A 14,980-nucleotide genomic window follows, 5' to 3' on the forward strand; every position below is an offset into this window, starting at 1 on the left:
CTAGTATTTGGCAATTTCCTTTCTGCTACGCCTTCAGGGTGACCGCATTCACCTCATTTGCACGAGTCATTCACAAATTGACTTTTGGATACATCAGGGACCGTCGGAGTGGTTCTGAATCTAATAAGGTGTTAGGTTTTTTCTCTCAGATCCTCATCAACTAGCTGGTCAGAAATGTAGCGCCGGATTTTTCTCATCTCTGCGAAATTTTTTTTTCAAAGATTGTACCTCAAGAAGGTTTTTCAAATGTTACTGCCAGAGGACCTGACAGGTGCACTCGACCTCCAGAGTGTCAAGATTCAGGTGCCAATCCTTCCACAGTACGGGACGTGGCTGATCTATACTCTAAGTTATAATCATTTTCTATCACAGGCCTATCTTTTTAGGACTCTCGGTCCACTCCACGGGATTCTTACCTAGATTCTGGCAGCCTATCTGTGTCTGCAATACATACGCATTCATCATTTCTGAGACAAGTTTATTTACGAAGGATCACTCTTCTTAATAAGCAATCCAGTACATCCACACTTTGCAGTCACTGTTTCAATGCCTGGTTTTTATCAATATACCATGTCAAGTCCTAATTATTCCTAGTTACGACACAGGATTTTCTAGGAACAACAATCAATGCAAATTCAGCAAGGGTGTTTGTCTCTTGCGAATGAGAAGCCTGCAGCTCTTTCTTGCTGTTTATTTTACGTACATTAGTCTATTTCATTAGATTCTCCAAATTTCAACTGGCCATGACCTCCACCGGCTTCCTGTGGGTGTCCTTCTGCACAGGATAAAGCTGCTAAAGCAACTGCATAAGCAGTGGTTTCAGGTCTCTGATTCATTTGAAGATCTCATTACAATCACTCCTCGATGCGAGAGGTTTTTTCTTGGGTGAATCCAAGACAGAATTTGTACACAAGGTGTGTTTTTTCCCTCAAAAAGGTATCAAGTTGCACAATCACCATAGACGCATCCCTCAGGAATTGGGGAGCACTATTTTAGGGGCTGAAGGTCTACGGGAAATGGAGCCCTCATATGGGGCTTGGTACATCATTCTGCTGAGCTAATAGCCATCTTCCTTGCCCTCCAATTTTGTTGCGCAATAATTTCAAGGAGACAACTGTATTGTGGCGCATAGACAATACAACTGGTGTGCACTATGTCACTAAACACAAAGGGCTAGATCAGCTTTGTTGCCTCAGGAAGCCGGTGATCTATGTGCATGAGCGATACAACGCACACAACTTTCTGGCGATTCCATGTTCCTGGTACAAGAAACAGTCTGGCAGGCACTCTCAGCAGGACGACAATTTCCATTCTCAAGTGAGTTTTCTTCTACGGACTGTGGATTCAAATTTCGGCAGAGGGGTGCATCCAGATCTGGTCTTTTCGCGACCAAGAAGAACAGCACATACTGGTGCATTTCAAGTTGGCATCCCCACAAGGATTTACAGGGAAATGCGTTTGTCGTCCAACTGATCTCAATCTAATTCCATTTTCCACCGATACCTTTGGGTCTCAAAGTTCTCCGGAAGAACAAGATAGAGTGGTGTCGAGGGTTCCTCTTTACCCCTGATGGCTTCGCCAAGACTGGTTTACTGAGTTTCTCTTTTTTACAGTCTGAGTGCGAATCAATTCGGACGTGTCCACCTCCGGATCTATTTTTCTTCCAGAGCGGCCAGGTTTATCACCCGGAACAGCCATCTTTGAGATCAGTGGCCTAGCCCCTGATTACCTTTGGTTCGCCTATCTAAACATCCCTGCGGTTTGCAAGGGATTGTTAGTCATAACAGGGACAAGGTCTCAAATGCAAATGTTTTTGCGGTATCTGATATTGTTCGGCTAGACTTCATCCTTTTACTCTTAAAACAGAAAGGATCTTCCAGTTTGTTTTCATTTAGCTGGCAAGTTCAGGATTGCCTCATGCAACTCTACTAGTTCCTTAACTGGCAGCAGCTCCAGATGCCGACGAGATGGGATCACATCTTTTTAGTCCTCAAAAATATATAAATCAATCCTTCAAAGGAATTTTCAGAATGTTTTTTCTCCGCCAGTTCGTCCATTACCATCGAGACATCTCAATGTGGTAATAGGGCAGTTCATGTGCTATCCTTTACACCCATCCTCAGTGATGATCTAAGATGACTTAGAAAGGTGTCATTTTCTTTTTATTGGCTTTGACAGTCCTCTATTAGAGTCAGTTAGGTTCAGGTCTTTTCGATTCTCTAGCCTTTTCATACAGTTCACTATAACTCTGTGGTGGTTCGAGTTACTCCGGAATTCATACTTACCGTGCCTCCGGAATTTCTTTCGGATCGAGCCTGTATATTTAAAGGCATCTTTTTCTCCACCACTATCAACAAAAGGGTTTTTACATACACTTGATAATAGGAGAAGTTTCAAATGTTCTATTTACAAGGGATAGTTCGGTTTTCGCAGATCTGATCAATTTATTATTATTAACTAGGGTACGATTAGTTCAAACCCAACGGGGTCTGGGCGAACAGTTGCGTTATTGATCTTTTGTTCCGATCGATATTTTGCCATGCACAAGTTGAACAGCTTTGCTAGCAGCCCCTAGAGCGCACTCTACCAGGGCAATGTCTTCCTCAACTGCACTGTTTGCTGGAGTTCTTCTCCAGCACTTCGGCAGAGCGGCAACCTAGGTTAGCAGCCTTGCTTTCACCAATCACTACTGTTGGCTGCAGCCAGTAAGACCGATGTTTCCATGGGTCAAGCAGTTCTATGTACTCTTTTCAGCTAAGGTGAGCCTCTGTTCCCACCTCCTTTTTTCCTGCAGTCAGACGCTTCTGATACCGTTTTCAGAGTGAACGTTCTTCACTAGATGCATTTTATCATGCTTCAGGCTATGTTAATGCATTTTATATATTTCATGATAATGTGCACAGTTTGACAAGCTGGGTTCCTATGGCGTCTGCCTAGCAAGGATATTTACTGCTATCTACTCTTATTTATTTATTTATTTTAATTTCTTCTATAGCGCCGGAATCAATCCCAGAGGGTATCTCCGCGCTTTGCTAGCATAGGGATTATCAGATAGAGCAACCTGAGAGATTATATGGATAGAAAGGCTTCATTGGTAGCAAAGGGTCTTTAATGCCTTCCTGAAGGACAGGTGATTTATGGTAGTTCTTAGGTCAATGGGAAGACTGTTCCAGAGGGCAGGACCAACAGAGGAGAAAGCACGTCTAGTTTTCTTTGTGGTGGGAGGTTTTAATAGAGCTTGGTTGCATGAGCGGAGAGACCTGCTGGGTTGGTACAGTTCCAGAGACTGGGCTAAGTACTTAGGACTTGCTCCATACAGGCATTTGTGCACCGTGCAACAGATCTTAAAATTGATGCGCTGCCGTATGGGAAGCCAGTGCAGTTCTTTCAGCAAGGGTTTAGAGGGAGTCCTGGCAGGTACACCCATAACCAGTCTTGCTGCCGTATTCTGGACTACCTGCAAGCGGCCCACTGCATCAGCATTAGCTAATGTTAGCAGGCCGTTGCAGTAGTCCAGACGACTGGTTACCAAGGCCTGTACAAGTGTCTTTCTACATGTGGCAGGGAGAAAAGGAAAGACGCGCCTGAGTAGACCAATGGTGTGGAAACACAGACCCGCAATGTAGTTTGTGTGTTCTTTTAGGGTCAGTTTTTGATCCAGCTTCACACCGAGATTTTTAACGTGAGGTTTAGGTGCAGGTACTGGGCCAAGATCTAGTGGCCACCAATCAGGGGACCAAAGGATACTTGCTTTGCCAAAGAGCAAGACCTCTGTTTTTGTTACATTACACTGATTCAGGCATGTGAATCTATGAAAGACACCCCTAATACTGGAGAAGAACAATAGTTATTTACCTGTAATCTGTGGTTCTCCAGTATTGGTGTCTTTCATAGATTCACATGCACCTGCCCACCTCCCCTTCAGAGGCTCTTAGGATACTTTGGTTTACTATCACTCCGTGCGACAAAATCTGACAGCCTGAGCCTCTGGGGGGGAACCTTCTAGTGGGTGCTGTCGCCCGATTGGCTGCAGTTTGGGCTATACAAAATGACAGGGATAGTCACTAATGTGGAAGTTTTTTCTACTGTAGCTTTGGCTACTTTACTTCCTGGTTTGTTTTTTATTGGTATTTACTATGTATTTATAGCATATTATTGCTTTTTTATATACCGTGGGACTCCCACTCCGACGACGGGGAATGATTCATGCATGTGAATCTATGAAAGAAACCAATACTGGAGAACCACAGATTACAGGTAAGTAACTATTGTTCTTCCTACCAATGCTACCTAGCGTCTTAGACCAGGGGAAAGAGGCATTCAAGAAGCCTGCTGTTTGCAAGGCTATAACACCAAGATCTGAGAAAAAAATATAAACACTCCTCTAAAGACCCTTCATACATCAGGGGATCAATGCCAGCTGACTATCATTGCCTCAACAGCAAGGAGGAGGGCAAATGTGTTTACTACAGTGGGACCACCTCCTGACAAGGAAAGTGTGGACCTCGTAGGAAGAAAGGTGGAAAGAAGCGCTGCAAACCAGTGGCACATTGCAAATTCAAATGCATTGCTCAACAGGCTTGCGTACCAGCATTGGAAAGGGGATGGGGAACTGTTGCAAAACCTAACTGAACAATTCCAGAAAAGAGCAAGCCACCTGGTGGAAGAAGGCAAAAACACATGTTTAAAATCTGCCCTTGATGCTGCTGAAACATCTAGCAGACAAATGATGATTGGCATAACGTAAAGGAGAAACACATGACTCGGAATCTCTGGTTTCAAGCCAGAAGGGCAGAGCAACATCATTAATTCTCCATTCAATGGGGAGCAATTGTTTGGGACGGTGGTTGATGAAAAACTGAATCAACTAAAAAAGGACAACGAAACTGCAAGATCCATGGGAGACATGCAGTTCAGAGGTTTGCGTGGAGGCCAGCAGGAAGATGTACGCAACAACCTACTACCTCACACCAAGGTTACCAGCAAACATATCAAGCAGAGAACCAGAACACACAACAGTGGCGCCCCCATGCCAGAGGTCAGACTCAAAGGGGTGGACAACAGACCTCTACCAAGTGACTGCACTTGCATAGAGGTACTCTCACAAACAGTGACAGTACATATAAACAAGAAGAAACAGTTAACAGAACAAATGGACACTAATTACAGTTCCTCCAACATACCACTCCAGTAGGAGGCAGACTAACACTTTCCCCCAAAAATGGTTGAAAGAAATAACCACAGACAAGTGGATTCTAAACCTAATGCAGTACGGTTACTGTATAGAACTAGCGAAACAGCCTCTGCACAGGAGGGCAAGACAAAGGACACATTCAAAGGAAGAACGATCTCACCTGGTCGAACAGGTGAAAGAACTTCAGAGAAAACCTACAATAGAACATGTACTGCACAGTGGAAAGAACGGAGTATATTCAACATACTTTCTAATTCAAAAAGTGGATGGAACATTACGCCCAATATTAAACCCAAGGTTTCTAAACAAGTTCGTAAAAAGGCAAAGATTCAACATGACTACACTACAAGAAGTGTTATCCCATTTGCAACATGGAGTACCTGGCAACAATAGACTCAAAGGATGCATATTTAATATACCCAAAAGAAACAGAAAACACAAACATTTCTTATGATTTTTCATGAACAAACAGCACTACCAGTTCAAGGTACTAACTAGCTTTCGGTCTCAATTCCGCACCAAGGATTTTCACAAAGTGCCTGGCAGCAGTAGCAGCACATCTCAGAAGGCAAGGAATTCATGTTTACCCCTACTTAGACGACTGGTTAGTAAGAGCAAGCTCATACAATCTATGCAAAAAACATATACAACAAGTGATGGAGACACTAGTTCAGCTCGGATTCTCCATACACGAGCAGAAATCATAAATAGAACCGGAACACAAGAAACGGTTCCTGGGCGCAGAAATAAACACTGTTAGGGAAGTCATGCCCAATCGAGAAAAGGATAACTACTCTGTTATAGGAGACTCTCCTATACCAGAAGGGGCATCATCCGACAGTGGGGAAACTATTAGGAATGATGACCTCATGCATTCACTTAGTTCCCAATAGCCGTCTTCACATGAGACCATTCCAAGAATGGCTCCAAACACAATGGTCACTGTTGCAAAGTCATCCTGTGCCCTGGGCACCCCCCCCCCCAACTTCTTGCTGACTGATGCTGGTGGTAACTGATTTTGACTGACCCTGGGCTCTGCCTAATCATGGCCATTGCTGAGCTGAAAGGAATGCAGAATACAGTTAAAACACCCAACATACACTAGGGTACACTATGGTAGGGTGGGGTACCCCCCTGTAATTGACATGACCTACCCCATTGGCCATTAGTTTATAATAGGGCAGGGGATTGAAACTACCTAAAAGTCCCCAGTACCCTGAGGCATGGCAGTTTAGAAGCCAGCAGCTTTTCGCTGAAGCCTGAGGTCAGTTTAAAAGCTGAACTGGGTGCCAGGAATGCTTTTAAACAGTAAGTTGTGCCCAAACTCGACTTTGGTGATAGGGGCACTTAAAAATGGAAAACCTACAATGTTTTGGCATATTCGGGACCCCAGGGTCTCCCCTAGGTCCCAAGGGTGGAGGGTCAGTTATCTATAAGGAGTTTTTTTATGCCTGGGTAAAGTGAAATTTCACATTTCACTCCCCACATTGTGTTAACCGCATGCGTGCGGGCGGAATTCCGCCCGTACGCTGGGAATCTGTAAAGTGCACTTTACATGACGAGCTGGGCTCGTCATGAGCGTGCGAGGAGGCTACCTCATGACGAGCCCAGCTCGTCATGAGCGTTGAAGGGGTTAAAGTGCTGCTCAAATTCGACTTTGATGCTAGGAGCACTGGGTAAGGAGGATCTGCAATATTTCTGCAGATTCAGAACCCCTAAAGTCTCCCCTAGTTGCACAGGGGGTAGGGGGTCCTTTAGAAATTAGGGAAATACTTATAAAATGTTTTTATAAGCCCTGGTGCTAGAAAACTGGCCAAAGTCATTTTCCCAATTGCAAACCCCATGGCCCAGAGGTTAACATGGTAGGAAGTTATTGATTAATAAATATTGATCGGAGAGGACTAGCTGAACCATTCAAAGACTTCCCAGAATGGTAGTAGTTAATCCAACACTATTATATTCTTGAATTTCTCCTGAAGTGTACATACAAGAAGTTATAAGACTTTCTTGTTTGTAAGTCATTCAGCCTTCCAGTGGTCTGTCCTGATTGGTCAGAGTTAAGTGGATTAGCCAGGCTGCTTTGAAGAGGTGTTTAAAAAACCCCTGCGTTAACCTCTCTGCTGGGAGGGCAGTGTGATGGAGTCATAAACCATGCTCTTCAAAGGCAGAGGGGAGGCCTGGGTTTTAGTTTCACTCTGAAAGTCTTGACCCAGCGTCAGGGCTAGGCTTAAGGAAGGTATGTGCAGATGGTAGGGGGAGAGTCCATGGAGATAAGCCAAGGGTGTGTTTAGCCAGCTCTTACCTCCTTGCTGGAAAATCAGCTATTATGGATTTGGAAGATTGGTGCACTCTGGGACAAAATAATGCCACACTCTACTGGATGTGGTCCTAACTATGAGGAGTTACCTTGCTCTCATTGGTTAGAAGTGACCTGGTGCTTGACACAAATAATTTTGAATAAGTATCTGAGAGGGGCAGAGCCCTCCAGATCTGCTGCTTGAAACTTACTGAAGCAAGAAGTTCCCTGCTGAAAAGTTTTGCTGTGTAGAGATTTCTAAGGTCTGACCTCTGAAGACTGCACCAAGTGAAACTGCAGCCCTGTTGTTTACCTTGCTGCAAAAGGACTAAAGAGTGGACTTCCTGCCAGCTACAGATTAACAGAGCTCGCCTGGACATCCCCACAATGAATTCCCAGTCTGGAGTACCAGTGGATTTGTAAGGGCTTTGTTCAAGTGGTTTGCGGAATTGAAGTTTCACACTTTCAAGGACCCTCTTGGACATTTCAGATCCTTGCATTGTATGTTGGATACTTTGGGACCCACAAGCAGAACTTCAGGAAGGAGTTCTAACTGGACCCTGCCTCCTGGGGAAGGCGGCACTATTGGTGAGATTCTCCAGAACAAGTTTTAAAGGGACACTGTTGGTTTCTAAGCACTAGCAAGTGACTAATCTTTAAAAATTCATAACTCTGGTTCCCTTCAGTGGATTTATTTTGTTTTGTGTCATTCAATAGATAAAAATATTAACTATTTTTATAAATTGGTGCTTTTTTTTTTTGTCCTCGTACTGCCAAAACTCAAGATGGGATACCTCCAACTACTCCATACCATTCTTTACCGGCGCTTCGGAGAGGCAATGGAGAGAGATCGAGCCTTCCCTCCAAGATGACACCGTTACCTTCTCCCACTCCTGTTCACTTTATCCAGTTACCGCCATCAAAGTTACTGAGGAGGCTTGGTCAGACGGTGTGATGGCTTAATCATTGCACCCTGTTTCTTTTTCTCTCCAAGTAAACAAATCCGCCCAAGTCTTAACCTTACTTTTTAGATCACAAGCCATGTCAGTCTCGCTAGTACAAACAACATTTCTTAAAAATTCTGAAAAAATCAGGGGATGTTCGGATTTCCAAACCCTACAGATTTCTCTCCCTGCCAAAATGATCACGTAAAATATAAAGTTAAACATACGTGTGTTCATATGATAATCATTTGGTAAACCAAAACAAATCAGGCTGGTACTTATATCGATTGGTCTTTCCAAGACCGATTCCAAAAATTCACATACCTCTGTCCATTAAGGTTTGATTTCTGTACATTCCTTAAATATATGAACATCTGCGTCTGGATATTTACACCTCTGACAGCTATAAGCCGTCCCAGTCACCTTGGACAACTTTTTCGGAGACCAATATACTCTATAAACGGTATTTTGATGTTTCTCCTCAGTGCTGCTGACTTTACTATGTCCTGTAACATAACAAAGGAATCAAGTTCAAGTCTATTGTATGATTAATTAAAATAGTTATAAATATCCATTAAATAAAAATAAAATATCTTTACATTCACTGTTAAAACCGGACAGCATTAAATAATGTCCTGTTGGTTACAAGTGTAGGTTCTTTACCAACGCATAAAATACTGAGAAGGAATCAGAACACACCTTCTATACATCCATTCCCTCCATATTCTTCCCCCCCCATAGTCTACGTACTTCCGATTCTCCCTCGCCTTCAACGTTCAAAATTGCTCCATACCAAAAAGAAACTTCCTTATTCCAGATACCTCTTCTAGGCACTTGATCTAATACATTTGAGTTAACCTCCTCCTGCCAACTCTGCGTCGACCACCAAGATGAAATCTGATAATATTTGAACCTTGTCAAAGACCCTTGGGTTAACCTACTTAATGCCTCCCAGCTCATAAGATTAGGACCATCTTGTAGGTCACCCCAACACTTTATTCCCCCTCTTTTAAGTGCTAAATACCTCATTTGACACTTTACCCCTTGATGACTGTTAGGTTGATTCCACTCCATTATTTCCATCTTTTCTTTATTAATTATATAGCCAGAGACCTGATCAAATTTTTTGCGCCGTCTCGAATAACCGCGGTATGGTCTCTGTTGGGTTTATTGTGTATAGGAGCAAGTCATCTGCATGGAGGGCAGTTTTAAGTTCTAACCCTCCCATCATGTACGGCTGAATGACAGTATCCTGCCTGAGCATGCTAACAAAAGATTTAATGTAAAGATTAAATAAAAGTGGTGACAGAGGGCACCCCTGTCTTGTGCCTCTCCCGATGTTAAACCAGTCTGTCAACACTCCATTCACCAAAACCTTGGCTTTGGGGCAAAGTAAACACTCTTAATTGCTTGAACAAAGTTATGGGGAAAGCCAAATCTTTTTAGGGTTCCCCAAAGATATAGCCAATTAACTTGGTCGAACGCTTTAGCAGCGTATGTAGCTACTATTGTCAGAGGAGCTTTCTTAACTTCAGCCATATTAATGGCCCCCATTACCTGGAAGGTCAACTCGTTAAGCTGCCTCCCAGGTATAAAGCCCCTCTGATCCGAGTGGACTACCGTCTTAATGATCTGAAAGAAACAGGTTAGTATTAGATTCCTTACCTTAGAATATCCCCAGGCGTCAGTCTGGATCCGGAAACTTTTGCGTAGCAGTACCCCTGCGCGTCGGTAGGCGTCGTCTGCAGGCGTCCCCTGCGGCTCCGCGTCGTCGGCGTCGTGCGCCGTGATGACGTCGCTGGAGTATATAGACGCCGCCTCCGCGCGCTGACGTCAGTTCTTCTTTTTTCCGCGCCAGTTAGCGCAGATCCGAAGAGCAGTACTCCGGTCTTTTGACCAAGTTTTTTGTTAACTGATTGATCTTTACGGTGCCGGTAGGATGCCCGGTTTCAAGAGTTGTGACGAGTGCGACCGCCTGATGTCGGTCACCGACCACCATCGACTCTGCCTCCGGTGTCTGGGCGCGGACCACGACGTGGAGTCCTGCGTCGACTGTCGGGCCTTGACTGGAAAAGCTAGGCGGGAGCGGTCCCGCAAGCTTCTCGAGCTCCGGTTGTCGGCCCCGCGTCGAGAGCGGTCCCGGTCCGGTCGGAGGTCGAGGGAGCGGTCGAGGGAGCGGTCGCGGAGCCGCCATGGGCGCTCCGGGAGTCGCCACCATTCCTCCGGCTCGTCAGGTAAGCACAAGAAGTCGGGGCGTCGCCATCGCACCCCCGACTCCCCCCGACGCCCGCGTGCTGCGGCCGGGGGCTCGGGTGACCCCACCCCCGCGGTCCCGCATGGGTCGCCGACGCCGTCTGCCCCACACCTGTCGGTCCCTGGGGAAGGCGCGTCGCGTGAGGAGATCGAGGCCTTCCTCATTGCTATGAGGGCGAGGTCTTCTCCGGCGGGGCCTTCGGCGCCTGCGGGCCCGTCGGTCCCGTCTGGGGGCCCGAGCGGTTCGGGTGCTCCTGCCCCGGCGCCGCCGGTGGCTCCGGCCCCGGCGCCGCTGGTTCCCTCTGGTTCGTCGCCGGCTGGTCTCCCGGCCTCTCCGGCGTCGGTTCCTGTGGGCCAGCCCAGGGTACCGCCCCCGCGTGGTGCAGCGACTCCGCCGTCGGCTCCGGCCGGCGTCGGGTCCCCGGCACCGACGCCGCGCGGCGCCACCCCCCTTTCCTCCCCGACTCCGGACTCGGAGCCGGACCGGCGTCGGCCGACGCCGGACCCGACGCCGATGGGGCCTGTTGACCCCGATGTCTATATCGTCGACCCAGAATATGGGTATGACGAGGAGGAGTATGGTGAGGGTTGGGAGGGGTCTGAGGACCCTCTATCCCGTGCCTGCCAGTACGATGTGGACTGGGTAGGTGATCTGGGTGATGCCAGTGGCCTGGACGAGTCGCCCAACCCTGGGTTTGTCTCTCCGTCCCCTGTGGCGTCCGAGGCGGGTGCTGCCTATTCGGTGGTCCTGATGAGGGCTGCCAAGGCCTTACACCTTGAGCTCCCCGTCGCGAAGGTCAAACCGAATATCCTGACGGAAGTTTTTAAACCGCAGTCATGCCCCCAGGAGCCTCTGCTGCCGTTTAATGAGGCCCTGACGGATGTCCTTCTGGGCACCTGGTCCAGGCCCGCCTCTGGTGCGCCGGTTGACCGGAACGTTGCCAGGCGTCACCGTCCCTGCGCGGACGACCCTGCCTTCCTGTCCACCCATCCCTCCCCGGAGAGTCTGGTGATCCAGGCCTCCACTTCGCAGTCCGCATTTCCGTCGGCTCCGCCCGACCGGGAATCAAAGAGGTACGACCAATTCGGAAAGAAAGTGTTTTCCTCTTTGAGTGCTGGACTGCGGTCTTGTAACACCGCGTGCCTCTTGGGCCGCTACACCCACTCCCTGTGGGATACGGTCGAGGAGTGTTTGCCGCAATGCCCCCAGGAAGTGCGGGACAAGCTCACCCGGGCCTTTGTTGAAGGCCGGGATGCGGCGCGGTACTCGATCCGTTGTGGTCTGGACACCACGGACTCCCTGGGACGGGCCATGTCCACTACGGTGGCGATTCGTCGCCATGCCTGGCTGAGATCTGCCAACTTCTCACCAGACGTCCAAAATACGCTTATGGACATGCCATTTGATGGCAGTCGCCTATTTGGTGACAAAGCGGACCACGCGCTGGAGCGCTTCAAGGACTCCAGGGTCACGGCCAAGTCCTTGGGTCTCTCGACCCAGACCCAGCGCCAGCAGACGGGTTCGTTTCGGCCCTTTCGTGGCCAAGGGAGAGGAGGTCCCACACGTGCTGCCAGCCACGCGGCGCAGAGCGCTCCCCAGCGCGGTGGCGCCCGTGGTTTCCGCCGTGGTGGCGGTAGAGGCCAGCGTCGTGGTCAGTCCACGCCTCCCTCCGCTGCGGCATCCAAGCCTTCCTAGTCCGAGCTTTCGGGCTCACGTGACGCCAGTGGGTGGCAGGGTTCGCCATCACCACTCCCGCTGGCGCGCGATAACATCGGACAGGTGGGTGCTGCAGCTTGTCCGAAGGGGCTATGCCCTCCCCTTCGAGTCCACTCCTCCAGCCATGCCACCGCAGAACCACCGTGTGTCGGGGGACCACTTGACACTTCTGCAGGAGGAAGTTACGGCCCTCTTGGCCAAGGGGGCCATCGAGCGCGTTCCTGGGCCAGAAGTAGGGTGTGGTTGCTACTCCCACTACTTTCTGGTACCCAAGAAGGACAAGGGAGGCCTGCGTCCTATCTTGGATCTACGGAACGTCAACGGCTTCCTCCGGAAGGAGAAGTTCAAGATGTTGACTTTGGCTCAGGTCTTGGCTGCTCTAGACCCACAAGACTGGATGGTAGCGTTGGACTTGCAGGATGCGTACTTTCACATCCCCGTCCTGCCGGCCCACCGGCGTTACCTGCGGTTCACGGTAGGCCACGAGCATTTTCAGTTTATCGTGCTCCCATTCGGCCTTACCAGCGCCCCACGGGTGTTCACGAAAGTGATGGCGGTGGTCGCAGCTCATCTGCGCCGGTTAGGGGTTTCAGTCTTCCCCTACCTCGACGACTGGCTGTTGAAGGCGGGCTCGCCCCAGACAGTCGTCCACCACCTTCAGATGACGGCAGACCTCCTGCACGAGTTGGGGTTTTCCATCAATGTGCCGAAATCACACCTGTGTCCCTCTCAAAAGCTCCTTTTCATCGGAGCGGTTCTCGACTCGGCGCAGTTTCGGGTTTATCCCCCGGAACGGCGGGTCCGGGATATTCAGGCTCTGATTCCCATCTTTCAGCCGTTATCCCGGGTTTCGGTCAGGTTGACGCTGCGGCTTCTGGGGCTGATGGCCTCCTGCATCCTTCTGGTGCATCACGCCAGATGGCGGATGCGGGCTCTGCAGTGGGACCTGAAGTTTCAGTGGGCCCAGCATCAGGGCAACCTATCCGACCATGTCCTGATCTCGGAGGGCACTGCGAGACAGTTGCAGTGGTGGCTTACAGACCGCGATTGGGTCAGGGGCAGATCCCTCTCCCTTCCCCAGCCGGAGCACGTGGTTGTGACGGACGCGTCCCTCCAAGGCTGGGGTGGCCACTTGGGAGAGGCGGAGATCAGAGGCCTCTGGTCTCCGGCGGAGTCCCGGCTCCATATCAACATGTTGGAGCTGCGGGCGATTCGCCTGGCACTGAAGGCATTCCTCCCCTTTGTCAACGGGAGTGTAGTGCAGGTGTTCACGGACAACACCACCGCCATGTGGTACTGCAACAAACAGGGCGGTGTGGGGTCGTGGACCCTTTGCCAAGAGGCTCTGCGCCTCTGGCAATGGCTGGAACGTCAGGGCGTGACTCTGACGGTTCAACACCTGGCAGGTTCTCTGAACGCCAGGGCGGACGAACTCAGCCGTCGGTGCTCGGTGGATCACGAATGGCGTCTGAACTCGGATGTGGCGAGAGGCCTCTTTCAGCAATGGGGAGAGCCTTGGTTAGATCTATTCGCCACAGAAGAGAACGCGCAATGTCATCAGTTCTGCGCGTTGGAGTTTCCAAGACGGCACTCGCTCGGCGACGCCTTTCGGCGCGAGTGGAGTTGCGGTCTGTTGTACGCCTTTCCGCCTATACCACTTCTGCCCAGAGTGCTGAAGAAGATCAGGCGCGACCGGGCCCAAGTTATCCTTGTGGCTCCGGACTGGGCTCGAAGGTACTGGTATCCCGAGCTACTCAGCATGACAGTCGGTCCCTCGATCCGCCTGCCCCTTCAGGAGGACCTTCTGTCGCAGCAGCAGGGGACGGTCCTCCACCCGAACCTGTCCAGTCTCCACCTCCATGCGTGGAGATTGAGCGGCGACAGTTGAGGCCATTTGACTTGCCTCCTGAAGTCTGTGATGTCATTCTGGCAGCCAGGCGTCCCTCCACAAAGTCGGTATACGCCTGCCGGTGGAACAGATTTGTGGCATGGTGCACAGCGAAGGCTGTGGATCCCCTTTCTGCCCCTCTATCTGAGGTTCTCCTCTTCCTCCTTTCCCTTGCCCAGCAGGGCTCTGCTCTGGGCACTATCAAGGGCTATCTTTCTGCCCTTTCCGCCTTCTTGAGGCTACCTGATCAGCCATCTTTGTTCAAGTCCCCTATTGTGTTAAGATTCTTAAAGGGCATCACGCACATGTATCCTCCAGCTCCGTTCGTGATGCCTCAGTGGGACTTGAACCTGGTTTTGACTTTCCTGATGTGCGCTCCCTTTGAGCCCCTTCATTCCTGTCCTCTCCGTCTTCTCACCTTAAAGACGGCCTTCCTGGTAGCCATCACCTCTGCCAGGAGAGTGAGTGAGCTCCAGGCTCTTTCTGTTCAACCTCCTTTCTTGTCTGTTCATCCTGATAAGGTGGTTCTTCGGACCAGACCTTCTTTCCTGCCCAAGGTAGTCTCTGCTTTTCACATTGGGCAGTCCATCACCTTGCCCTCCTTCTTCCCGCCTCCGCATCCTTCAAAGGATGAAGAGCGGCTCCATCGTCTGGACCCAAAACGTGCGCTTTCATTCTATATGGATCG

Source organism: Lissotriton helveticus, chromosome 4_1, assembly GCF_964261635.1.
Source record: "Lissotriton helveticus chromosome 4_1, aLisHel1.1, whole genome shotgun sequence".
NCBI classification, from domain to species: Eukaryota; Metazoa; Chordata; class Amphibia; order Caudata; family Salamandridae; genus Lissotriton; species Lissotriton helveticus.